This window comes from Schistocerca piceifrons, chromosome 2 (assembly GCF_021461385.2).
Source record: "Schistocerca piceifrons isolate TAMUIC-IGC-003096 chromosome 2, iqSchPice1.1, whole genome shotgun sequence".
NCBI classification, from domain to species: domain Eukaryota; kingdom Metazoa; phylum Arthropoda; class Insecta; order Orthoptera; family Acrididae; genus Schistocerca; species Schistocerca piceifrons.
In genome coordinates, this window is record NC_060139.1 from 966956658 (window position 1) to 966984401 (window position 27744).

At 40.7% G+C, this 27744-nt stretch overlaps 1 long non-coding RNA gene across 1 annotated transcript in view; it reads right to left on the reverse strand.

Moving 5' to 3' along the window:
- Positions 1-23196, reverse strand: part of LOC124775016 — a 164061-nt gene extending 140865 nt beyond the window's left edge. The window contains exons 1-2 of the long non-coding RNA XR_007015585.1: positions 23137-23196; positions 15012-15041 (exon numbers count right to left, since the gene is read on the reverse strand). This is a non-coding gene — a long non-coding RNA (uncharacterized LOC124775016). The remainder of the gene's footprint in view (positions 1-15011; positions 15042-23136) is intronic.
- Positions 23197-27744: the final 4548 nt, after the last annotated feature.

Here is a 27744-nt window from a genome sequence, read left to right on the forward strand (position 1 = left end):
AATGATAGTAAAAAGTATAGCTATACCATGATGGAATCATAGAAACAGCTTTTAGTACTATTAATTCATACCTTCAAGGCAGAAAACAAGCAGGAGATATACCAGAAAAACAAATTATATGTCTATTAATTTTCAATGATTAATTTTTTTTTTTTTTTTGTTACAGTTTTGGATGATTCTTGATTGTGATATATCTTTGAACACTGAAAGAGAAATTATTATTCATACAAAGGCATGCCCAGTGTTAGCATTGACCCAAACTTGCAAGATACTGGATATAGAAGATACTGGACATATGTGTCTCTGTCTTGAGATAAATAGCCTAATTTTTTGTTATTATGAAAGTAAAAGTTTGCTGCTAAGGAACAATGAGAGAATATAGGCTGGATCCTCCTAATTAATGAAATAAATATGAATGGAACATGAAACTAACTAAATAATGTAGTTCTTGATACAAAGTTCTAAGACCGTACTCTATGCAGTAGTTTACTGTGGAAAACCTCGTAACTACCAAAGTTAGGAAAGTAAGTACAGTGATTTTTATTCTCCCAAATATAAGATCTACGTGTTATGCCAAATTTCATACTTTAATGCCACAATGAACTAAGGTATAGAAATGTGATGAAAAAAAAAAAAAAAAGCACTTACAAGAGCTCCTAATGTAGAACAAATTTTGTAAGCAACTCTAAAATGTTCTTAATACTATTCTTTTAAGTTTGTACATATTCAAAATACTTCTCTTTGCTTTGAAATACAGAGTTAAGTTTAAAAACTGATGAAGTACGTATCTGTACTATTTGAATCTGTGTAATGTCAGGACAGCACAACTTTGAAGAATCATTGACTATATGGAAATGAAACTACAGAGCCTTTCCAAATTCACATCCCTAATATGAATGTGAATAACAAATTTAAAATATCAGTAATAATAACACTGTTCTTCATTGAAAGACCTTGACATTCAGTTGATGTGTATGTCAGAGAATAATACTCCAGTCAGAAATGTTGCTGTGTGTGAAGCATAATTATAATTAAAATGTATGTATGAAAATCAAATGAAACATACTAAGCAAATATTAATTGAACATAATGCATAGGCATAAATCTCAAGCTGCAATATGGATGTGTCCATTGTGTAGCATCCACATATAAAGCCTGACAAAAATTCCATAATTTTTCTGTGCAGATAATAACTTAGCGAATTTCTTTTACACTGCAAACAGAAGGCTGATAGGTCTGTTATGTTTATGTCTTCCGAGTCTCCGTTCTTTTGGAGAACAATAATTGTAGCATTGTTTCAAATTTGGGAAATTATCTTCCTCTTTGGATATTCCTAAACATAAAGTTGTAAAACCTGTATGGCTTATCAAATTTTGTTGCTAAAAGTAGTCGACATATCTTACAGCCATTTTGCATACTGTCAAATTGAGTTTATATGCACTGCTCTTTTCCAGTCAACTTAAAGATTACAGTGATTGCTATCATTCATCAGAGAGATTCATGAATTAAGAACTGACATTCAGTTCCTCTTATGCCAATTTCTTTCAAATACAGATGAACACTACACATACCAACAAATACACAAAGAGCTTTTGGATAAATATGACACTGAAAGCTGTTGAAAATATTTTCACATAGAAGAAGGTGTAAAGAGATGAATGACGAACACTTACTTCACTTAACGAAGGTTTATTCAGCACTTGCACATACAAGAGCGCAGAGCGAACTGTCTCTGGCCAGAACACTTACAGTATATCTGTGATCTGTGAATACTTCTAGAATGTACCCAAACAGAATACAGAAATTTAAATTTTACAGTTCAGGTGAGTTTTGAGCTCACAACCCTCCATGCAACAGTCTAGTACCATAACCACTACACTACACTACAGTGACTGTGGTACTCAGTGGCTTCTGTGACATTGTTCCCTCCTTAAGAGAACAGCATCTCGGTTTACGACCTCCTAGTTTGGGAATGAGTCATCGGTCCTGCATACTCCAACTCCCAATGACTGACGTTCGCCCTGGCGGTGATCTTCTTAGAACTTCCCTTGCTGCTACACTCTTCATCACCTTTCTGCTTGTTGCCTGTCGCTGGAGCTTTGAATTTACCCTGGGTTGCAGGATCCTTATAGGGCTTCACTCAAAGGAGGTGGACGGTATCTCTGATCTTTCGTCGTCTTGTGTCAGGGTCGAAATCTTCGGCTTCATAAATAACATCAAACAACTTTCTTACAACCTTATAAGGTCCAAAGTAGCATCTGAGGAGCTTTTCGGAGAGACCAACCTTCCGAACAGGAGTGAAGATCCAGACGAGGTCACCAGGCTGGTAGACAACAGGGTCGTGGCTCACATCATACTATCAGTGATCGTTTTCTTGAGCCAGCAGCGTGCAGAGCTGAGCTAACTGCTGAGCTTCTTCAGCTCTGGTTAACACCTGGTTGAAGTAGTTGTCGTCCATGTCATCAGGATGTAACGGAAACACAGTGTCCATTGTCGTCGTTGCCAAATGCACGTGCACCAGGAAAAATGGCGCAAATCCTGTGGTGTCTTGTTTGGCGACGTTGTAGGCAAACATCACGAAAGGTAGCATCTCATCCCAGTTGCTCTGCTCAACATTAATGAACATTGATAGCATGTTGGCCAAGGTCTTGTTAAGGCGTTCAGTAAGCCCGTTAGTTTGTGGATGGTAGGCAATCGTCACATGATGAGTAATGTTGCAGCAACAGTTTATCTCAGCCACAAGATTCAATTGAAAAACTTTCCCTCAATCCATAATTAAAGACCTTGGGGCACTGTTTTAATACAATGTCTTCTACGATAAAATTGGCTACCTCGAATGCTTCAGCTGTTTTCACGGCTTTTGTAATGGTGTAGTGTGTCAGATAATCAGTGCAAACAATAATCCATCTGCTGCCACTAGCAAATGTTGGAAATCGTCCAAGGAGGTCAATCCCAACACTCTGGAAAGGCGTTTTGGCTGGTGGAATTGGTATGAGCTGGCCAGGTGGTTTCTGAGGAACTGCCTTTCTCCTTTGGCACTCTCAACAGTGTGACACATAGTGACGGACACCCCTAAATACAACTGGCCAGAAAGATCTCTTGTAGATCCTACGTATGTCTTAATAAATCCTAAATGTCCAGCTTCAGGTGTTTCATGGAATTTCTGTAGAACATCTATGTGCATGTGTTTAGGAATCACTGGTAGCCACCTCCTTCCAAATGGATCGAAGTTTTTCGTGCAAAGTAATCGATTGACTACCTTAAATTGTCCTTTCACATCCTCTGACCAATTGAAGGCAAGCATAGTTTGAGATATCTTGGCGTCCTTCTTCTGCTCAGCAGGGAGATCCTGGAGTGCAACGAGACAGTCAGTATCTTCATCAAAGTCTTGATGATCTTGCACAGGGTTTCTTGAGACAGTCAGCATCTTGGTACTTTCTTCCACTTTTGTACACTATGGTAATGTCATACTCTTGAAGACATACTGCCCACCTGGCGAGTCATTCTTTGGATCCTTAAGACCTGTCAACCGACAAAGTGAATGGTCTTCCATAGAGGTACTATAGATATTTGCACATGGCCCAGATCACAGCAAGACATTCTCTTTCTATAGTTTCCCTCAGCTTTTGTTAAGTGTCCTAGAAGCATAGGCTATAACCTTCTCTTTTCCATCCAAAATTTGCACCAGAACAGCACTGATCCCATACCCACTGGAATCTGTGTGTAATTCTGTAGGTGCTCTCTCATTATACAGACCAAGTACAGGGTCAGTCGTCAGAACTGTTCGTAGCACATCAAAGGAATCTTGTTGAGCGCCATCTCAGAAAACTTTAGCATCTGCTTTTAACTACTCTTGTAGTGGCCTGGCTTTGATACAAAAGTCTTTGATAAAATGACAGTAATAAGAACATAATCTGAGGAAGCTTCTCACATCTCTAATACTTTTAGGAATAGAAAATTCTGTTATAAATCTCATCTGTTCTGGGTCTGGCCACACACCTTTGTTTGACACAAGGTGTCCAAGTATTTTGATTTCTTTTGCTCCAAACAGACACTTTCTTGGATAAAGTTTCAGTCTGCCTTGTTGGAGACACTTAAGAACAGCCCTCAGTCTTTCTGTGTGTTCATCAAATGTCTCTGAGAACATTATAATGTCATCTAAATAACAAACACACATCGTCCACTTCAAGTGACAGAAGATTACCCATCATCCATTCGAAAGTTTCTGGTGCATATCAAAAACCAAACAGCATTACCTTCAACTCATACAGGCCGTCAGAGGTAATGAATGCAGTTTTCTCATGATCAACCTCATCTACTTTGATTTGCCAGTAGCCCGAGTACGACTCCATGGTTGAGAAAAACTTAGCCCCCTTCAGACAAACCAGTGTATAATCAATTCATGGAAGAGGGTAAATATTCTTTTTAGTTATCTTATTAAGTTTCCTGTAATCAACACAAAAGCCCCAATTGCAATCCTTCTTCTTGATGAGACCCACTGGTGATGACCATGGGCTCTGCAAAGGCTGAATGATGTCATTCTTCATCATTTTCTCTACCTCGTCACAAATTATTCAACATTCCATTACTGACACATGGTATGCTCTCTGGCTTATTGGTTGATGGTCTCCAGTGCTAATCGGGTGCTTCACCATAGATTTGCCTAATTCGCTCTTCAGCTGTGGACTGAAGCATTCAGAGAACTCTTGAAGAATGGCGAGTAGCTTCTTCTGTTGTTCCTTAGTGAGATCAGGTGATAGTCGAGCTAGAAGATCTTGAAACTTCCTGGCAGATTAAAACTGTGTGCCAGACCGGTGACTCGAAGCAGAACTGAAGCTGTGAGGACGGGTTGTGAGTCCCGCTTGAGTAGCTCAGTGGTAGAGCACTTGTCCGAAAAGCCAATAGGTCCTGAGTTCGATTCTCGGTCTAGCACACAGTTTTAATCTGGCAGGAAGTTTCATATCAACGCACACTCCACTGCAGAGTGAAAATCTCATTCTAGAAGATCTTGTCTCGTAGTGGTAGCACTAATTTCACCCACAGACTCGACATGGGAGATTTATATGACGCTCAGCTGTTCTGCAATTAAAGGTTCAGCATTTGCTACGCACATGTGTCTTGGAAGGATCTGCAGGTTTTGGCAACAGTTAATTATGCACAATTCACCGAATCCATTCTTAAACAAGAAGACAGAGGCTGGGACAACCAAGTTATTCTTCAGTGGTATGCTTCTCTTACATTGCACTACAAGATCCGTGGGTTGATGCACGGCATGACACATGACAGTTACCCTTCTAGTGTTGACTGCAGGAATGATCACTTCATCCAGCACACATAGTCTCCACACACTTGGATGCGCATCTCCCTGTCCATCTCATCTTGTCTAGCATCATCTTCAAGCGACCAAAATCTATAATTACCTGAGAAGCTTGCAAAGAGTCCCATCAGAGAATTTACATATTTCCCATTAGCCACCTTCATCAGAGATGTTTTGTTGTCAATGAATACGATTTTCTGCAACTGGTGATGGTACATCTCCAAAATGACTCAATATTATGCTCCAGAGTCCACAAGAGCTGGGGCAGGTCGGCCTTCCATGAAGATATCGACGTAGTTTCCTATCGTTTTTGTAGTGATCAACAACAGAGGATTTTTCTCTTCAGAGGCCTCACCTCCAAGGAAGGTCACACCCTTTAGTTTTCCAGGTTGCTGGAGCTTCTAAACAGCAATGGTGACCTTGTTCGGCATGTTAGGGAACATCCTCTCCAGTGGCTAGCTTGCAGCAATGATGACACATGTTGTCCTGCACCCACATCTTCTAGTTCATCTTAGTCGTCCCAGAGTTGGCGTCAGCTAAGATCGGTCTGCTGTCTTCTGGCATGGGCATCATCAAATATCCGGCGCCTTTCTCGACAATAGCACACCACATGTCCTGATCGTCCGCAATGGAAACATACTGGTTGTCTTCCTTGGTGCCCAAACAGGTTCCTCATGCGGCACTGTAGGAACGTAACTTCACCTGAGTCTCGACTTTTTTGCCATTTTAAAAGGAAATGAAAGACGAGAGACTGGGTTCAATGTCTGTTCCACTTCCTCCCTTATGACCTCTTGAAGTGTCTTGGTTTCTTGCTCGCCGAGCAATCCAAGTGCCTTCTGAACTTCCTCTCTCACTATCTGATGAAGAACCCTTGTGAAATCAGTTTCTTCCTGCATCACAGACATCGATACAACATTTGGAAGCCATTCAAACTTCTTGCATGTAATTCTTTTTTGATGCATTGTTTCGGTATACTGGCACCATTTTATGAAGCTGTCTGCTGTCGAAACCTCCTTCAGGAGTATGGCTCGATACATGTCCTCAGCCCAACACCCTTCATGAGATGTGCGACCTTATCTTCCTCCTTCATTCTATGATCCACTATTTTACACAGCTCCAAGATGTCTTGAATGTAGGATGCTGTAGTTTCTCCTGGACACTGTGCCCTGCACTTTAATTTATCTTCAGCCATGCACTTCTGTCATTGTGTGTCACAGAAATACTTGCGCAGTTCCACCTGGAATGCTTCCCAGCTTGTGAACTTCTCCTCGTTGTTTTCGTACAATTGCTTTGCAGTGCCCTCCAAGTAGAAAAATACGTTAGCCAAACACATGGTGTCATCCCATTTGTTAAATCTGGCTATACACTCATATACCTTTAGCCACTTGTTTGGATCTGGGCCATCACCACCAGAGAACCTGGAAGGGTGTCTCATGAGGTAGCACACAGTTGGTGTCATCGTAACGTCCTCTCCTTCTTTTGTCTCCAATAGATCACGATCTTTTGAATATGGCTCGAACTCGGGTTTCTCGCCACGTAAACAAAGGCTCTGTCATGGCCTGATGTCGTCGATAATGTGTGCTATCACAAGTTCCAATACCCACCATCTACACCATAATAATGTCATGTAGAAGAAGGTGTAATTATATGAACGACGAACACTAACTTCACTTAACAAAGGTTTATTGAACACTTGCACATACAAGAGTGCGGAGCGAACTGCCTCTGGCCAGAACACATACAGTATATATACAGTTACAGAACACTCCAGAACAATGATTCTTGACATTTGTGGATACTTCTAGAATGTACTCAAACAGAATATAGAAATTAAATTTTTACAGTTCCAGCGAGTTTTGAACTCACAACCCTCCATGCAACAGTCTAGTATCATAACCACTACACAACAGTGGCTGTGCTACTGAGCTTCTTCTGTGACAATATTGTCTTAACAATACTTAGTGACTTTAAAATGACATTATCTATTGATGTCCTGTTGATTAGTTATAACATTGTCTTTTACATCAGTTTCACACTAAATAATTTGTGGGATGCGGTTATTCAAGATTTATAAGTTGCTACTGTGGAATAATGTGATTGAAATAAGAAACAAAAAGCTACCTTGAACAATGCCCCTCCAACCTGCAAACAAATGGCACCATTGGCGGAGAATGTCATACAGGCCCATCTGGACCAAAATGTGGTGTTAAGAGTATTACCTGTCTATCAGGATAAAACTGAAAATATATTTTCTAGCTTGTGTAATTCTGTGGCTGATCTCAAGTCCATTAAACTGTTGGATGTAAAAATGGACTCTAAATTAACACAGATCCTTTCCACAGACTCCATATTTATTAAACTATACAGATTTTTGCAGTAATTAAGTGAAGATGCATTTTCCATAGCCTGACAGGCTCCATATTCTTATGGAGCAGCTCTTCTTAGGCAAAAAGTGTTTATCTAGTAGAAGAAAGCAATGAAATGTATTACGGGTGTCTTAATACATAATGTATAAAGTAGTATGCCACTTCTCACTAAAATTAGTGCATTGACTGATCTCTCATTATTCATTTACCTCTGCACGCTACAGAAAACCTTGAATTATGAAAATTTTTCATCACTGTAATACACATCAACAAGATTTGATAAAACTCCAAATACTTACATATGCCTTGGAATTAAACTTTTCAGTGCATTGTCCTCACGAACACAAGCTTCTCATTAAACCTTTTCAGAAATGTTGTACAAAATTCTGTTTATTATTATCCAGCTTTGATTTACTCCAGCTTTAACTATTTCTGTAGAAACATTTAGTACCATTCCATTCTTCAAGTCTGCAATGGCTTTATACAGGTTATTGGGCATTACTTCCAGAATGTAATTATTTCCTTTATGAACTATCTGTGTTTCTGACTCATTTCTTGAAGTACACAAACATTTTAAAAAGCTTTGAATGCATCCACAATATCCTCTAGTTATTGTAAGTGTGCTGTCTACCATGTTAACTAATGAAATATAATGTCCGCTCAGCATACATTTCTGTTTGTGAATTTTTATCTTTATTGGTTTTAGTTTTTCCTTATTTCTTTTCATATCATTTTATGTAGGAGCCTGTGTGGAACTACAAAATAATTCTATGAGGTAAGTGCTGTTCCCACAGACAAAGAAAACTTGTAAATTCACCCCCAATCGCTCCCACCAGTGCATCAGCCAATCAACTGGCTTTTAAAAACACCCTTTCAGATCACTGCCATGCCAGCTGGCTTGATAATAAAAAAGTTAAAAGCTTTCTTTGTACCATGCACAACTTTTTCCTAATAGCTTCAACATCTAAAAGTAGGTTGGTCTGTTCTCATTCTGCTTTCATTCAATCAATAGCACGTCTTCATTCATTTGTTTGTACATGTAAATAGTGACATGGCAAAAAATGACCTTTGCCTTCAACTAAGAAACAAATCCTTTAAAAGGTGGCAAAATGTTCTTAAACACTGTGGTAACAATCTCATTCTTGCCTTCAGCAAATCCTTATTATAGCTTATTTGTTTTGAAAATAACACTGCAGTGCAACATATTCCAAGAGTAACATAACACAGAGTATGAACTTTCAGAGGTCCACATTACTTCATAAATGTTAATATGTCAGAAGTATTCTGATCTATTTCAGCATCTCGACTTAGGGTTAATGACACACCAAAGCATAACAGAGATATGCAGAGAGAGCGATTAGAGACTGAAGGTTTTGCCAGTCTGTTAATTACCATACATTATAAGCAGTGTAATGTAAAAGTCTACAACTACATCCATATTCATACTCTGCAAACCACTGTGAAGAACAAGGCAGAAAGTACTCCCTATTGTACCAGTTATTAGGGCTTTTTCCTGTGTCATTCAGATAATGGAACTATGGAAGAATAAGTGTTTAAATACCTCTGTGTGCTCTGCAGTTATTCTAATCTTGTCTTCACCCTCCATACAGACGTGATACATAGGGGGTTATAGTATATCCCTAGATTCATCACTTAAAGTTAGTTCTTGAAATATACTAAACAGACTTTCATGGGAGAGTCTGTGCTTGTCATCAACTGATTGCCATTTCATTTCTTTTAGTATCTTCATGAAAAAAAAAAAATGAAAAGAGTGTGTGGCATTGTTGGCCGGGAGGCCCCATCCAGGGAGTTTGGCTGCCTAGTACAAGTCTTATTTCAGTCAACACCACATTGGGCGACTTGTGTGCCGGTGATGATGAAATGATGAGGACAGCACAACACCCAGTCCATGAGCAGAGAAAATCTCCAACCTGGCCGGGAAGCAAACCCGGGCCCACTGCATGGGAGGCAAGCATGTAACCACTCAGCTAAGCAGGTGGACATCTCCATGAAGATCTCCATTCCTGTGACCATTAATTTTGTTCTGCTTTGTATATGTTCAATATTTCCCGCAATGTCTATTTGATATGGGCTCCACACACTTGGCCAATATTCATAGATTGGTCACACAAGTGGTTTTTAGGCAATTTCTATGTAAACAGATTGCATTTCCCTAGCATAGCATCCTACCAATGAAATGAAGTCTGCCAGCTAATATCCCTATGAGTGAGGCTATGTAATCATTCCATGTCATATTCTTACAAACTGTAACTCCCAGGTATTTGCAGAACTAACAGACACCAACTGTGACTTATTAATACTGTAGTCACAGGAAGCTACCTATTTTCATTTTGTGAAAAGCAAAATTTTACATTTCTGGACATTTGGAGTAGGCTGCAAATATATCACTTTGAAATGTTATCAAGATCTGACTGAAAATTTGTGCAGCTTTTTTCAGACAGCACTTCATTACAGATAACTGTATCATCTGCAAAAAGTCTGAGGATGCTGTTAATATTGTCTGCCTTGTCGATAGTATACAATATGAACACGAAGGGTACCTGGGACATATCTTAAATTACGAAGCTGTGACCTCTTTACCAGGAAATTGTCCATTCAGTACCAATAACGAGTTTTGTTTGATATTCCATATGATTACACTTTTGAAAATAAGTGTGCTTGATATTGAGGCAAATGCTTTTCAGGAGTCAAGAAATCAACTGTTCTCAGTATGATTATAAAAAGTTTCAGAGTGGCAACAAATGAGAGACTGACTGATCAGTTTACCATGCATCTGGCTGGTTGGTATATGAAATGTGACGCTCTTGTATAATAACAATTCTTAATACTTTATTCACCCTTATACATGGAGCAAAATCATGTCAATGGAAAACACAGCTTTGAGAAGCTTTACTTTATGGTAGAATTATCCCTAAAAAACTGGCAGTATAATTAGCCTATTACTAAGAACTATTTATCATCAGGGAAGGTAAAAGCTTCATTCTAAAAATAAGTGTGATCTTGCAGAAAGCAATGTCTCTGGGGCTGGCATGAAGATATTTTGACAGTGCAATGTAGATAAGCACTTGCAGCACCACATAACACTGCGCTACAGTGAGGAGTGGTGATCTTGGCCGCTACATCAACTCCCTCTGGGAAAGTGGAGCACCATCTAAGAAGTGTGCTGGAATGTGAACAAGTCAACCTGATCTTATTGTGTGTCCTGGAGGTCTGCCTGTGCTGGCTGATGAATGTGACGGTGCTGGTGTTGATGCTGGTGCTAGTGCTGCAGTAGGTCAATATCATGGTACAGCAGTGGATAGCTCTTCTTGAAAAACATATGTGGGCTTCACCCAGTCGAGAGAGATGGTAGAGGGCTTGTTGTTAACAGCTATGTCGATAGTGCACACTCTCCATCATATTACTTTGTGTGCGCCCGTGTACAGTGGTTGTACTGTAGGCTTAACACATCAGTATGAAGTATGACATATGTACCTGTCTAGATCCTTATGTACATAGCTGGAAACTGTGCCATGTCTTGATGCCTGTTGGGATGAATACAAGACATGTGTTCCCTCAATTTATTAATAATATTGCAATTGTCATGGTCAGGCATCTGTAGGGAATCTGCATCTACAAACTCTCCTGGTAGGTGTAATGCTTTTCTGTACACTAATTCAGCTGCTGAAGAGTCTACGTCTGGTTTGTATGTACCGGGTGATCAAAAAGACAGTATACATTTGAAAGCTTAATAAACCACACATGCTTGGAATGACACGGGGTTTTATTAGAACAAAAAAAAAAAAAAAAAAAAAAAAAAAAAAAAAAAAAAAAAAAAAAAAAAAAAAAAAAAACCACACACAAAATGTCCAACAGATGGCGCTGGACAGCAAAACGTCAGTGACTGCGCATGACAATCGTGTATAAAAGGAGCTGTAATGAGAGAGAGAATCAGATGCGCCAGCAGTTGCAGCATGTTGACGTTACCTGAAAAGGCACTTTTAGTGAAGCTGTATTATCAGAATGGGGAATGTGCTAGTTCAGCATTACGGTCCTATCGCCATAGGAAGGGGATTCGAATGGGTAAAGGTCTGTTGACAAATACAGCTGTGGCGAGAATGATTTCGAAGTTCGAAGCCACCGGTTGTTTAGATGATAGACCCCGTAGTGGCCGACCGAGCACAAGGCGTAATGGGGCTGAGACAGTCCAGGAAGAAATGGAGACTGTAGCGGGTTCGGGTCCATGCATGGGGAAGTCAGCACTTGTGCAGTCGCACGTCGCACTCACATTCCATACACTACTATTTGGTTGGCACTGAGGTGTACCCTCCGATGCTATCCGTACAAAATCCATTGGCATCATGAACTGTTACCTGGTGATTTAGTGAAGCAGAGGGGATTTGTGGTGTGGGTGTTTCAAAAGATGGCGGAAGATGACAATTGGTTGAGTAACGTATTGTGGACCGATGAAGCTCATTTCATGCTCCAAGGGTCTGTCAGCGCCCACAACTGCAGAATTTGGGCTACCGAAAATCAGTTGCGATTTGTGGTTTTACCAGTGGAGGGGATGTCTTAGGGAGTTAGTATAATTATATATGTCACTAGCTTGGACCGTGGCGTTACCCATGGTTAAACAGTTATTTATAAATAGATGTTAAGGCCGAAACTCACTATTCACACATATGCACTATCAGAAAAGCCATCCCTTGTTGTATCTTTAAAAGTATGTTATACATAAAGCTTATTTACAAAATCATCTACATACAGGTATACAAGGGGAATTAAAAAAGTAAAGGCACATTTGTGAAAAGCTGTATTTATTCTCATGATAGAAAACTGAAACATGCGTTATTTTGCTATGTAACCTCCCTGGACTTTAATGCAGTTTTCCTGACGTGTTACGAGTTTTTTTATTTCATCAGCTAATACGTTTATCGGTTGCATCTGTAACCAATTTTGCACTGCAGCAATGACATCTTCATCACTTTCAAATCTTCTTCCCTGTAGTGCTTCCGTTAAGAGTCGAAACATGGGAAAATCGCTTGGAGCCAGGTCTGGACTGTATGATGGATGTTCCAGCACCTCGAATCTGAACTCTTTTATTGCGTCGGCTGTCCGTTTGGCAGAAAGTGGGCGAGCGTTATATTGCTGCAGGATGACACCTCTTCACAGTTTTCCTCGACGTTTGGATCTGATTGCAGGTTTTAGTTTCGTACGCAACACATCACATCCACCATACAATATAGACCTGGCTCTAAAGCCTCGTTTATGCTGGGGCGATGTCTTGCAACATTGTGGCATGCTACGGAAATGTGGCGTGCGTCGTCTTGTCATTTACTTCTAAATGTTTTGAAATGCTTAACTACTACATAACACTTTTTCCAAATTAATAAGCAAACATATTAATAGTAAACTTTCAGTGTTCGGCTCCACAAATTTAAATTATATGTAAAGTTTTACTCCAGTGCATGGGAAATAAACATCCCAGGTTGGGATGCATAAACTAAAACCAGAGGAGGGGATGGTCTGATGCAGAGGGGGGGAAATCCCCCCGATCCCCCCCTGCAAATTGCAGACTGCCGAAAATCCTAGAACTGTTGTGGAAACTCCATTGCACGACGAGAAAGTCACGGTATGGGTTGGATTTATCACATCTACTGTTATCGGGCGTTTTTTCTTTGAGGAACACCGATATGTTACAGAATCGCATCACGCCCAGCCTGGCTGATAAACACCTGCTGGAACGTACATTGTTTATGCATGATGGCGCTCCACCCCATATTGCTAGATGCATGAAAGATCTCTGCGCGCGTCGTTTGGTGATGATCGTGTGCTCAGCCGCCACTTTCGTCAAGCTTGGCCTCCCGGGTCCCCAAACCTCAGTCCGTGCAATTATTGGCTTTGGGGTTACCTGAAGTTGCAAGTGTATCGTGATCGACCGACATCTCTAGGGATGCTGAAAGACAACATCCGACACCAGTGCCTCACCATAACTCCGGACATGCTTTACAGTGCTGTTCATTACATTATTCCTTGACTACAGCTATTGTTGAGGAATGATGGTGGACATATTGAGCATTTCCTGTAAAGAACATCATCTTTGCTTTGTCTTACTTTGTTATGCTAATTATTGCTATTCTGATCAGATGAAGCGCCATCTGTCTGACATTTTTTGAACTTTTGTATTTTTTTGGTTCTAATAAAACCCCATGTCATTTCAAGCATGTGTGTCAATTTGTACCTCTCTATCTACATTATTCCGTGATTTATTCAGTTTTCAAATTTACACTGACTTTTTGATCACCCGACAGAGCAGTAATCCAATCTTTATCGTGGCACATGAGGGCTGCCTTCAGAGAATGGTGCCAGTGTTGCATCATCCCATTACTGGTTGGGTGGTAGCTTGTGGTCTTAGGGTGTATTATGCCACAGAATTTAGTACGCTGAGTGAACAGGTTGGACTCGAATTGGCTTCCGCGAACCATCATCACATGTGGAGGACAGCTGAAACTTGATATCCAGATGCAGATGAAGGTGGAAGCTAAAGTCTCGGCTAATATGTTATCTACAGGTGCTGCTTCTGACCATCAGGTGAAACAGTCAATCACTGTCAATAGGTAACACTGGCCATTGGATGGAGGTCAAGAGCCTATGACATCAATACGTATACTTACAGCAAAAAAATTTTAAGTGCAGATTTGGTCATTTTTGGGTTATTTATGCATTCTGTATGAGCAAATGAATATCTTTTGTCTGTAGAAACCAGTTAAGTGCATTTCTCATTCTAAGAAATGAAACAGATTGGTCAGAAATCTGTTAAGTGCATTGTTGAACATTTTATAGAGTAAGGTGCACTTTGGTGACTGGCAAATTGAAATTATTTGAACAACGATAATCCTTCAAGTGCACTTAATGGATTTTTCAAGTGCACTTAATGGATTTCAGTAGAAAAAATACATAATGTAACAGTGATAAATTTTATAACTAGACTGTGGTAAGCCTCAGCTACCAGAGAAGTGCGGCATTAGCTAAACAGTGTGACGTAATTGTTATTGTCCTAGCTAAACAGTGTGACGTAAATGCTATTGTCCATTATTTGAAAGATCTCAAAGAGAAATTTTATTAGCATACTGTGATAAATTTGTGTTTCATATTCTCAACAGCTGGCAACAATGCAGGTGACTCAAATTTTCACGTAATAATATAAATGATATCCACAAAACATGAAATTGGAGGTAAGTAATAAAATGATACTCTAAGTGCAGATTGAATTCTTACGATACACTGTCGTTTTAAAAAAGCACACATTAATTTTATTTCATACTTACATTTTAATGAAATGAAAGTGAATCTCCACACTGAAACAACATAAAGATTGTAAGGTATACTACTCAAATAAAGATAGTAAATGAGTCAAGAGTCTGCAAGAACTCCTTTATTAGAACTTCATGAATTTTGGTTGATGGTCACTGACAGTGCATAAAAAGGAAAAGGTAACGGCTAGGGTGGACTTTTCATATGAAGCAATAAGGAAGGGAAAGGATCTCACAGAATAAAACTAAAAAGATGACGTGCAGAGATTTAAAGTACACTTACACAGAAAAGTTTCCTACAGTGGAATATCATTACTCAAGGAAATCTACAAAACTAATGTACCTAGACCCCAAAATAAGTTTAGCTGAAATTTACAGTCTGTACAAGGAAGAATGAAAGGATTTCAAGTCTGTCAGCGAAAAAACTTATAGGAAAATGTTTTTTCGGAACTACAATCTCATCTTCTATAAACCTAAGAACTATCAGTGTCAAATATGTCAGTTCATTAAGCTTTTCTAGACATCATCATTGTTAGTTAATTACTGCAGTCCAACAATTCCTCCGATGACACAATTATTTGAAGCTTAATAAAGAAACTAAAAATTCATTTGTCTCAGAACTTGCTAAAATGGAGTTAACAGGTTTTTGCAGTAAGCGAGTATTGTGTTAGCCATACTGCACAAAATTTGAGCATTTATACATACTGTAAACTGGACCAACGATGGACCACTTTTTCTGGTTTTTCAGGATTAAAGTTGATTAAGTCCTTCATTTTTGCTTCCAAACACAAAAAAAATTATATGGTAATTGAAGGTTTTCTGAGTACATTATGGCAGAGAGTGTTTGATCAATCATTATTGTTTAAAAAACACTGTTTTTCTTAAATTGGCTAATGCTTCCCCAAATTTTGTTGATTTAGTTTTATTTTTTGGAAAATATTTTTTAATCAGTTGGTGAATGTTGTAGGCCTACTTAATTTACAAAGTAATAATGTCACATAAATTAAATCAGAAAAAGGGCAGTTTAAGTTACATCCTGATACTTTACTGAATATTTTATTGAATGGAAGTGATAGATATAGGGGAAGTATATTTATGAGATCAGAAAAGAATGAAGTTAACCAGTCAAAAACAGAGTAATATCCTCTCCTAATAGGTCTGGACTCATTTATTCCTATTTTTATACCTGAAAAACTACAGGTCATACATTGTGGTGACATAAGCAGTCAGATCAGTAACTGAAAGTGTGGACTATTTTTGTTCATAAGTGATAATTGACCTAACAGCATCTTTGTTTATTTGTTACCCATAATTTTGTGAAATCTCTCTGGTTATCTCCCAGGTATTTTGTCCCTTTATTTTTGCATTTGATTTTAGTAATAAAGTGCATAATATCTACACTGTCTGTATTCTGTTGTGGATGATAGTTCCCACAGACGATAAGCTAATAAAGAATGAGATCATTTTGCTACTAACATGAACACTACACCTCCAATTTTTGCATTTGATTCTAGTAATAAAGTGCATAATATCTACACTGTCTGTATTCTGTTGTGGATGATAGTTCCCACAGATGATAAGCTAATAAAGAATGAGATCATTTTGCTACTAACATGAACACTACACCTCCAAGACACTTACTGGGTGTTTCAGATTACCTTCAGACTATTCCACAGCCAGTGTTAACTTCCAGGCAAGTGGCAGGCACTTAACATCTTATGCATCTCACAGACAGTTTGCCACAAAGCTGCGTTGCAGCTTCTGACCTGAGTAGTAAATTCACTGCATCACTGTACATGCTGCAACAGCCTGATCTTTGGTGCCAGCTTTTTGAGCTTTCCCTTAAGGCCTGTGGTATCTCAGATGATAACATGCTATTCATCCTCATTACTGGAGCATTGGACCCACAAACTTTATTGTTATTTCAAATGTTGTGCACAGCATGCCTTCTGAGGGTAAATATACACATGTACAAAACAGTACATTTCGCTGAGTGTGCAAACCAACAGACATTCGCTTTCGATAAGTGCTGCTAGATAAAAATATTCATGACAAGCCCTCTTCCACTTTTAGGCATCTCCTACGATCATTGGATTCCATGAAGATTTGGGTGAGTCAGTTATCTTTTGGAGTGGAAACCACAGGGATTTTCAGTATTTCCTCACCTTTTGACTCACAATTACTGATTATGGATCAATTTTATCATGTTCTATCATTCAAAGATGCAAGTGGACCCCCACAAACTAGACAACATGGTACTGTCAATATGGTTATGGATGCTGCTGCTAGGGAGCAGCAGCTTCTATTGATGAATAAATGAGTGCAGGGTCAACACTCTTCAGCGGCAACTCCAAGAAGCTCCAGCCATCCCAGCAGCACTGAAATTACCAGATAGTGCAGCACACAAAATAATGTCAGCCAGCATGCAAAACTGTGCTGATACCATTTGCATACAGCCACATGGGGGCAGTGACCTATGTTAGGCATGACCTACTGCTCTGCTGTACAGTGTCTACTCCCTACTATAAACAATTCTAACCCCACCAGAAAGGTGTACCATTCATACTCTACTATGCAGTAACAGTGTACTCCCTTGTATTGCCAATGTACCCGCTCAAACACAGCTAAAGGGCACTCTGTTCTTCACAGTGTTTCAACGTCACACCAGCTGTACATCAAGGGCATGCAGAATGATCTAGTTTGTTTAACTGACACAGGTTTGGACCTCAGTTTTCTTCCTGCAACATCAAGAAACCGATCATATATAAAATCATGGCTCACAACATCAAACAGTATGAGAATTCTGACATTTTGGCACCTAGATGCAGTCACAAATTTCTGATTCTCACAGAATTTTTGATGGACTTTCCTGATTTCTGACACTGCTGACCTCATACTCAGTAAGGGTTTTGCTTCACTATTACAACATAACTGTGTCCATATGGGAGGCTACACTTCACATGAATAGTGAAATTCTACATGGTCATATGGTAATTGCAGAAGATGCTTTTAGGTCAGCAACAACCACAGCCCCACATGAGAGGATCCAGCATGTTCGGCAGCAGGTGCAAAAACACCACTGCTAAAGGAGCTCCCGGTGAGATCTCTCTGGTTTTCCCCTAAGTACTTTGTTCCTTGATTTTCATGTTTGATTCAAATAATAAAGTTTATAATACTTACACCATCTGTATCAGTTGTGGACTGTAGGTCCCGCAGATGATAAACTAATCAACAACAAGATCACTTTGACTACCAACATGGACACTACAACTCTGAGACATGTACCAGGCATTTCAGGTGACCTTCAGACTATTCCACAACAGTTCAGTGTTGGTGATCTAATTTCACAAGTGCACCAGACTTGATCACTAGCCTATGCTCCACTTACATGATTTTATGGCTGCTTGGCCGGCTCACAGATATTTAATATTACTGACTTCGAAAAGGGATATCATCAGATCCCAGCAGCACCAAATGATGTACAAAAGAAAGCAGTAATCAAGCATTTTAGCATGTTTGAATATGTACATGCCATATTCAGTCTTAAGAATGCTGCACAAACATGGCAACGTATTGTTGACAAGGTTCTCTGTGGCCTGAATTTCTGCCTAGTGTACCTCGACAATGTGTGAATTTGTTATGTATCTGCTACTGAGCATGAAATTCACCAACAGACTATTTTTGAGAAGCTTTACGATTATGGATTGAAGATAAACAGTGACAAGTGCATGCTTCAGAAGCAGTAATTGGACTTTTTGGGACACTGTGTGACTGCTGCAGGTCCTTTCAGTCTAAGGTGGGCTTGTAATTTTTTCCCCTTCCTAAAATGTATCAACAATTATAATATTTCTCAGGCATGGCTAATTTTTACAGGCACCACCTATCACATGCAGCAGTAATTCGGGCCACACTCACAGCAGCACTTTCCAGCATCACTCCACCAGGAAAGCACTCAATCACATGGACACCTGAAATATTGTCTGCTTTCCACAGAGCCAAATCCTGCTTGTGAGAGGCTGTCCTCCTTGTTCACCCTCTTCCCTCAGCACCTCTGTGGTCATAGATGCTAGCCAGACTGCTATAGAGGCAGTGCTACAACAGAAGGTAAAAGTGTTATGGAAACTTCTCATTTTTTCCCCATAAGTTGTCTGACATACAAATTAAATGGAGTGCCTGCATCCATGAGCTGTCAGCAGCCTATCAAGCAATTAGACATTTCTGACCATAAGTTCAAGCACGTCATTTAACTGTCTTTACAGACCATAAACTTGTTCCTTTGCTGTTTCACAACCCTCAATTCCTACACTTCTTGGGATTTCTGCCAGTTTGAGTTCATTGTACAACTCATTACCAATTTCCATCGCCTGTGTCCATCACCTGTGAGGAGCTGACAACATAGTCACCAACTTCTTAAGAATTAACACACTCTGCAAGAGTGGCTCTAGCCCACCTAGCTATGGCACAGGAAATAGATAAGGACTTACATGAGTTCCTTATGAAGGAAATGACTGGAATGCAAGTGAAACAAGTATATACGACAACTACCTCGACTCGTATGAAGTTTCTCAGCGTCAACCCTAACCTTACATTCCTTTCCATTGTAGGAAAGGTTTCTGATGTAATTTATGACATCACACATTCTGGAGCCAACATGACTATTCATACGATAATGGACAAGTATGTTTGGGTGGGAGTACGAAGTGAGTGTCATTTATGGGTGTCAGTCGACCATTGTTGGTCACCACGCCACAAGCCTCTGGGCTCTTTCTGAGACCAACAGATTGTTTTTCTCATGTCCATAGAGAAATCATAGCACTACTATCACCAGTGCAAGGATTTAAATATATTCTCATGCCTACTGATAGGTCTACTCGCTGGGTCAAAGCCACACCTATTAAGGCCATTTCCGCAGAGACAGTGGCAAAAGTCTTTTTGACTAGATGAATTTTAAGTTTTGGGTGCCCGACAGAGGTGATGACAGATCAAGGTTGACAATCTGAGTCTCCTTATTCAACAAACTTGCTGCTTTATGTGGATTCACTCATCATTCTTCCACCAGTTATCACCCGGCAAGCAACAACATGGTGGAATGCTGGCACAGAATACTCAAGTCAACATTAGTGTGTCAGAAGTCTTCCTGGTTAACAATATTGCCACTGGTATTACTCAGGCCACAAATTGTATTCCAAACTGGCCTCGGTGCTTCAGCAGCAGAAATGGTGTGTGGCAAAGCCCTGAGATGCAAGTCCCTGAGGCTTCTGTCACACTTTTTCTTCATGCAACAAGAAAATCAACCTAAATATCCATGCTCAATGGTACTCCATGGGTCTTCAGGTTGGCAGGAAGCAAAAACAACGAAATTTTCTTTACAGGCTGCAAGCAATTCCATGTTAATTCTGACTTGATAAATGTCTCCTATCAAAAACTTTTTTCCATTTTGTTTTTTCTAACCCAAGAAGCACAAGACTATAAAACCAGTCCTTAAATGACGTGGAGTCAACCATACCCTGTTTGATTGATTATAGCATGCACCATAAGGACCACCTTCCACTCAGGTGTTCCACAGCTTCTGTGTCTTATATACAACATAAGGTGGTAGTAACTATCCTAATACATTACTACATACGAAGTCCGCCCCCAGTAGCTGAGTGGTCAGCGTGACAGAATGTCAATCCTAAGGGCCCGAGTCCGATTCCCGGCTGGGTCGGAGATTTTCTCCACTCAGGAACTGGGTGTTGTGTTGTCCTAATCATCATCATTTCATCACCATCATTGCACAAGTCGCCAAAGTGACATCAACTCAAAAGACTTGCAGCTGGCAAATGGTCTATTCAACAGGAGGCCCTAGTCACACGACATTTGCATTTACTACACATGATAATCAATGCTGGTATTCTTGAGAAAGCCATTAGTTGCTCCACGACTTATTTCTCATCTTGACAAAGCTTTCCTACTTCTACAATCATCTGTCACGTTAATTTCATTGTAATTCCACATGTTTTCAAGTGGAATGCTATCAACACTGTTCTCTAAATTTGAGACTACCATATCAGAGTCTCCTTGGATATTGTCACCCAATCACTTTCGATATTTAAATGAAACATGAGTTGTTTGTTGAGGATGATAGTGGGTAAAGTATCTTCAACAGTCGCAAAAGGCACTTGAACCTGGCAGCAAGGGGGGGCTACACCGACACCCCCGGGATAACAAGGCCGCCCAGCAGTGTTAGTGACGTCACACTAAGCGGCCCATAGCCGACGCAGCAGTCCACGGACACCTCCGTACAAACGCGCCTGATGCTAGCGATCTTCTGTCCATCATACAGAAAGGAGCGAACTATAATTCGAACCAAAGACCAAATTATATATATTCTTGTAAACAGCATAAAGGTTCATAACGAAATACCAATTACATATACGGGCAGGAATAGGTTCTAGAACTCCTCTGAAAAGTGTTTATCTTCAGTACCAGAATGAACATCAAATTGTCAGGTTTTCTAAATAGAAAAGCACTTTGTTAGTAACAGACAGCAATAATGAGACTTGCAGTTAGTGATTTCTACGTGGAAAAGGAAATAAGCTGTAGAGAGATTGAAAATGGTAAGTAAAGAGAGCCTCAGCCTTTTACTCACATTCTTACACATAATGCACTTGGTTGTTTTTCATTTCCTTACCTTTCATAACATTTTTAATATTGTTTCAAGAAGTGTATCTTCAATAGCAGAGTGAACTTCAAATTGTCAGGCTTTTCTTAAAGGAAAGAGCAGTCCGTTAGTATCACAGTGCAAGACAGAATCTTGTGTTCAGTGATGTCTTTGTTAAAAGGAGAATATTTGATATCTATCTTTTGTTTCCATTCTTTATTACTGAGGATACACTTGTAAAAATTCTTGAAAAGAGCTGTCACCATGAACATATGAGTAAATTCACGATAGTCGAGTGTTTTATGAGATAAAGCGAACTCTTGTTACCTTATTGTAAACGAAAGTTGTGAGGGTTTTGCTATGTATGACAGTGATTAAGATAATTTACTTTCAGTGTAATAGCTTGAAAATGTTAAGTCCTGCTGTCAGATGGCATTTGTCACCACCTGTATGCGAGTTTTAAAGCTAAATAGTGTTCTGACAATTATAAAACAGTTCCTCAATCGATTAAACTTATTCCTGCCCGTATATGTAATCGGTATTTCGTTATGAACCTTTATGCTGTTTACAAGAATATATATAATTTGGTCTTTGGTTCGAATTATAGTTCGCTCCTTTCTGTATGACGGACAGAAGATCGTTGGCATGAGGCGCGTCTGTACGGAGGTGTCCGTGGACTGCTACGTCGGCTGTGGGCCGCTTAGTGTGACGTCACTAACACTGCTGGGCGGCCTTGTTATCCCGGGGGTGTCGGCTACACCCCGACTCCCCCACCCCCTCCCACCCTCTCATGGAAAGAAAATAGTAGTGTAGCCAGGTGGTTTCCTTTCAAGAAAATGGTTGAGAAGTCGGTATTATGAAGATTTTTAAGAGTATTGGAACTGAAACTTTTTTGTGACTACTTACAAGTTGTGATTCGTCTTCCAAAACGTTAAACACTCCATATCCACAGATCGAGCCTCCTGCCCCACTTACAAACTATCGTATCAGCACCCTTGCAGTCATAACCAGGTAGATTACCACGCAATTCTTTATCTTGTCTGCCCATCTTTTCTAAACACACATTGACAACACGCCTCATTTCATTTCTCGAAACGGAAACCCAAATTCACACGAAATGAACAACTGCTCTTTCTTCTCCCACTGACAGCACTGGTTTCTTCGTGCTTTTTTAAGTTTGTTTTTAATCGTTTATGTTCTTTGCTGCCTCCCTCTGGGGCAGTCAGCCTACCTTTATGTCAATCAAATACTTCCGTAACATCACATAAGAGTCCTTGTCCCTCCAGCTTCCAATTTTTTTACTATTTCCGTTCCTCTATTTAACGATGTATTTTGTAAATAGAAAAAGAAATAAACGAAGTGAAATATAGTCTAACTTGAAGACTATAAGCAACAGTATACTGTATGAAACGACCATATGAATAAAGGTATTTTACTGAAAATGGGACAACTTTGACCGGTGACAAAGTTAAATAACGACACTAAACTGGTACTTACTTGAACTTTTAAGTTAGAAATCAATATCCACAAACAATAAACTTCTTGTACTACTTCAAGACGACCAAAGAGGGGAATCCCTAGTAACAATGCTTCCAACATGAAAAGATAGTTGGAAAACAGTGTGACCAACTTAAGGCAACCGTAAACAATCAAACATTTTGTTTGACTTAACTATGCTTGTTTCCGCAGCTCGTGGTCTCGTGGTAGCGTTCTCGCGTACCGAGCACGGGGTCCCGGGTTCGATTCCCGACGGGGTCGGGGATTTTCACCCTCCTCGAGATGACTGGCTGTTGTTGTGTCGTCATCATCATCATCATCATTAATCCCCATTACGGTCGGAGGAAGGCAATGGCAAACCACCTCGAGTAGGACCTTGCCTAGTAAGGCAGTGCGGGTCTCCCGCATCGTTCCCCTACACTCTATCAAGCAGTATGGGACTTCACCATCATCACTATGCATGCCAAGTATTTGATCGTGTACGGTGCAGTTTGACGTGTTTGTCAAGCATACATCGTATTTGACGTGTTTACGTGAAATTTCGATTAGCAGAAAGTTTGACAAGATGTGTGGACGTTGTGTCGACGTTTCGCCGTATATGTTTAGTCATAAACTGGTTTATTACTATTCATCTCACTGCATTGTGAGTTCCGTTGTGCCATGAAAACTACGATCAAGTATAAAAACAAAATAACACTGACAATAATCAAAATTGCAGAGATGGCATGTCTTTCCCAGCAAGAAGAGGTTACGAACAACATTAATATTTTACACAAACAGTGACATACTAGAGGAGTGTAATGAAATAAAAGAAATCGTAATTCTCTGGTTCTTCCGCGGACGACGTGGGTTATGTGTTCCCACGTCGCTGTGTCTTAATGACTTGTCATTAGGGGACCAAGTGGAAGAGAATAAATTTTCGCATACTTGTGTCTTCTTTTTCAATGTGAGAGTGAAGTAACTCTAAACAAGCTATTAAACGTTTCACTGTCCATCCACAGAAAGTTGGTGTAATCATTAGGTTCCGAATGCAACATTTCCATTAACAGGTTTCCAGTAGTACATTCCTCAATTTAAACCATTCCATGCATCATCGTGTTGTTTCCTTCTTCTTTAAACACATGCTAGACACAATGTTAGAAATGCTTCATCTGCGTTTGTAGACATTCCCACTAGTGTCAAAATAAATCATACACGAAAAGCGTCTGCTTCAATTGTAAGGTTATATTGACAAGCTTTCTTAAGCGCAGTCCACACGTAACGATCTGTCTGCGCAGACATCGGCGCAGATGTCTGTACATGCAAAAGATCGCTGCAAATGTGGCGTGTTCACACGACACAAACCCCAATCTACTACTCGCCCGCCATCTGTCGGTGTAGAAAAGAAATATCAATGGCAAGCGACTACGCTCCCCATAAACGTCAAAAATTTAATTCAGTTATTTTGAAATACAGAAATGGAGGAAGTTCTTTTGTGGTCTGTGTTCGCAACTTGTGTTGCAAAAAACATTCAGACCAACCGCAGGAAACAGAGAAAGCGGTAAAAATGGTGTAGACAGTGGCTGCTAAAGCGAAAGCAGTTTTCTCACGTAAATTTACTGCGAGAGCTGCAGGGCGAACCTAACGACTGGCGAAATTATTTGCGGATGGATGTCGAAACTTATAATTATTTCTTAAAGCTTGTAATGCCTCATACTATGAAAAAAAACACTTGTATGAGAAGGGCAATTTCTCCTCATGAACGGCTGGCGGTAACATTAAGATCCCTAGCAACAGGGAGGAGCTACAAGGATTTGGAATTTTCAACTGCAAAATCGAAACAAGCGTTGAGTGAAATAATACCCAACACATGTGAAGCTATTTACGCTGTCCTGAAGGATGAGTTCATGAAGGCAAGTCAAGTAAATTAAGTCTGCCAAGTTACAGATAATATTTTTGGTGTTGTAGACGTGTTTGAAACACAGTAGGCCTATATTATTAGAGATTATATACACTCCTGGAAATTGAAATAAGAACACCGTGAATTCATTGTCCCAGGAAGGGGAAACTCTATTGACACATTCCTGGGGTCAGATACATCACATGATCACATTGACAGAACCACAGGCACATAGACACAGGCAACAGAGCATGCACAATGTCGGCACTAGTACAGTGTATATCCACCTTTCGCAGCAATGCAGGCTGCTATTCTCCCATGGAGACGATCATAGAGATGCTGGATGTAGTCCTGTGGAACGGCTTGCCATGCCATTTCCACCTGGCGCCTCAGTTGAACCAGCGTTCGTGCTGGATGTGCAGACCGCGTGAGACGACGCTTCATCCAGTCCCAAACATGCTCAATGGGGGACAGATCCGGAGATCTTGCTGGCCAGGGTAGTTGACTTACACCTTCTAGAGCACGTTGGGTGGCACGGGATACATGCAGACGTGCATTGTCCTGTTGGAACAGCGAGTTCCCTTGCCGGTCTAGGAATGGTAGAACGATGGGTTCGATGACGGTTTGGATGTACCGTGCACTATTCAGTGTCCCCTCGACGATCACCAGTGGTGTACGGCCAGTGTAGGAGATCGCTCCCCACACCATGATGCCGGGTGTTGGCCCTGTGTGCCTCGGTCGTATGCAGTCCTGATTGTGGCGCTCACCTGCACGGCGCCAAACATGCATATGACCATCATTGGCACCAAGGCAGAAGCGACTCTCATCGCTGAAGACGACACGTCTCCATTCGTCCCTCCATTCACGCCTGTCGCGACACCACTGGAGGCGGGCTGCACGATGTTGGGGCGTGAGCGGAAGACGGCCTAATGGTGTGCGGGACTGTAGCCCAGCTTCATGGAGACGGTTGCGAATGGTCCTCGCCGATACCCCAGGAGCAACAGTGTCCCTAATTTTCTGGAAAGTGGCGGTGTGGTCCCCTACGGCACTGCGTAGGATCCTACGGTCTTGGCGTGCATCTGTGCATCGCTGCGGTCCGGTCCCAGGTCGACGGGCACGTGCACCTTCCGCCGACCACTGGCGACAACATCGATGTACTGTGGAGACCTCACGCCCCACATGTTGAGCAATTCGGCGGTACGTCCACCCGGCCTCCCGCATGCCCACTATACGCCCTCGCTCAAAGTCCGTCAACTCCACATACGGTTCACGTCCACGCTGTCGCGACATGCTACCAGTGTTAAAGACTGCGATGGAGCTCCGTATGCCACGGCAAACTGGCTGACACTGACGGCGGCGGTGCACAAATGCTGCGCAGCTAGCGCCATTCGACGGCCAACACCGCGGTTCCTGGTGTGTCCGCTGTGCCGTGCGTGTGATCATTGCTTGTACAGCCCTCTCGCAGTGTCCGGAGCAAGTATGGTGGGTCTGACACACCGGTGTCAATGTGTTCTTTTTTCCATTTCCAGGAGTGTACCTACATGGCCAGTGAACTATGGTTTACTTTGTTTCTGAGTAGGCATTTTCAGTTCGCTACTGTGTGGAAGCAACCTGTTACAAACTTTTGTTACATGATACAAAACTCCACTCTGAATTCTAGACAGAGTTCGCAACGAATTTTTTTTTTTATTATTGTTACTGTTTCTCTGTTTGCCGAGGCATCAACTGCCCGCAATTTTTCAATTAGAGCATTGTATGCTGCTGTCTTTTTGTGTCGGTCACTATATTCTTTACTTTTAATCTCACACAAACATGGGTGGTTTCTATATATTTCAATGAATTCGCTTACAAACTCCCGAGAACACTGACGAGTATCAGCCATTTTAATGCCCTGTGCGTACAAATACTGAGCAAACAGCTGTTTCGCGCCAGATTTGCGGCGATCTCCTGTCCACACGCTCCAACTTGTCTGCGCAGATGTGGTTTGAACCCACAGATTTGAGAGGTTTCGCTCAAACCTCCAACTCCAACATCCAGGTTTGCACACACCTCAGGTTGGTGCAAATCTTCTGTACACACGCAACGATCTGTCTGTGCAGATGTGATGTGCGCAGACATTTGCGCAGACAGATCGTTGCGTGTGGATGGGCCTTTAGTATGTGTACGCATTTGTTTGACACATCTGTGGCTACATGAAAGCGCACTTGACAGGCAAGTTTGCTCTTTTAGGAGGGACTTAATAAGTTTTAAAAAGTTTCGTTGTCCATTCGAAGGACGTTGATGTAATCATTGGGTTCTGAGAGTTTAGAATATTTTCATGGAGAAATCTCTCTAAGCCATACCCTGGACCAGAGTCTTGTCTTCTTCTTCTTTAATCACAGTGCAAAGTCATTGCCAGGACTGCATTTTCTGCATTTGTGGCCGTTCTCACTACTCTCAAATACACACAAATAAGAACTGCATCTGCTTCAAAGTGAGGTTAAACTGAAAAACATTGTTTGAATGTATACGGGCTCACTTGGCAAATCTGTGACTAGATAAGAGCGATTTTCTTAAACACGTATAGTCGTTTATTGGAGTATTTAGAATGGGGTTTTACAAGCTAGCGAAGTTTATAGAAACAACTGGAGCTCCAGTATCTTCAGCATAATCTCTGGAGGAACATAATTAATCTTTTTTCTGTTGAGACAAAGTTGCCCCAAATAGTCGCAGTTCACGGTAGCGAAAAC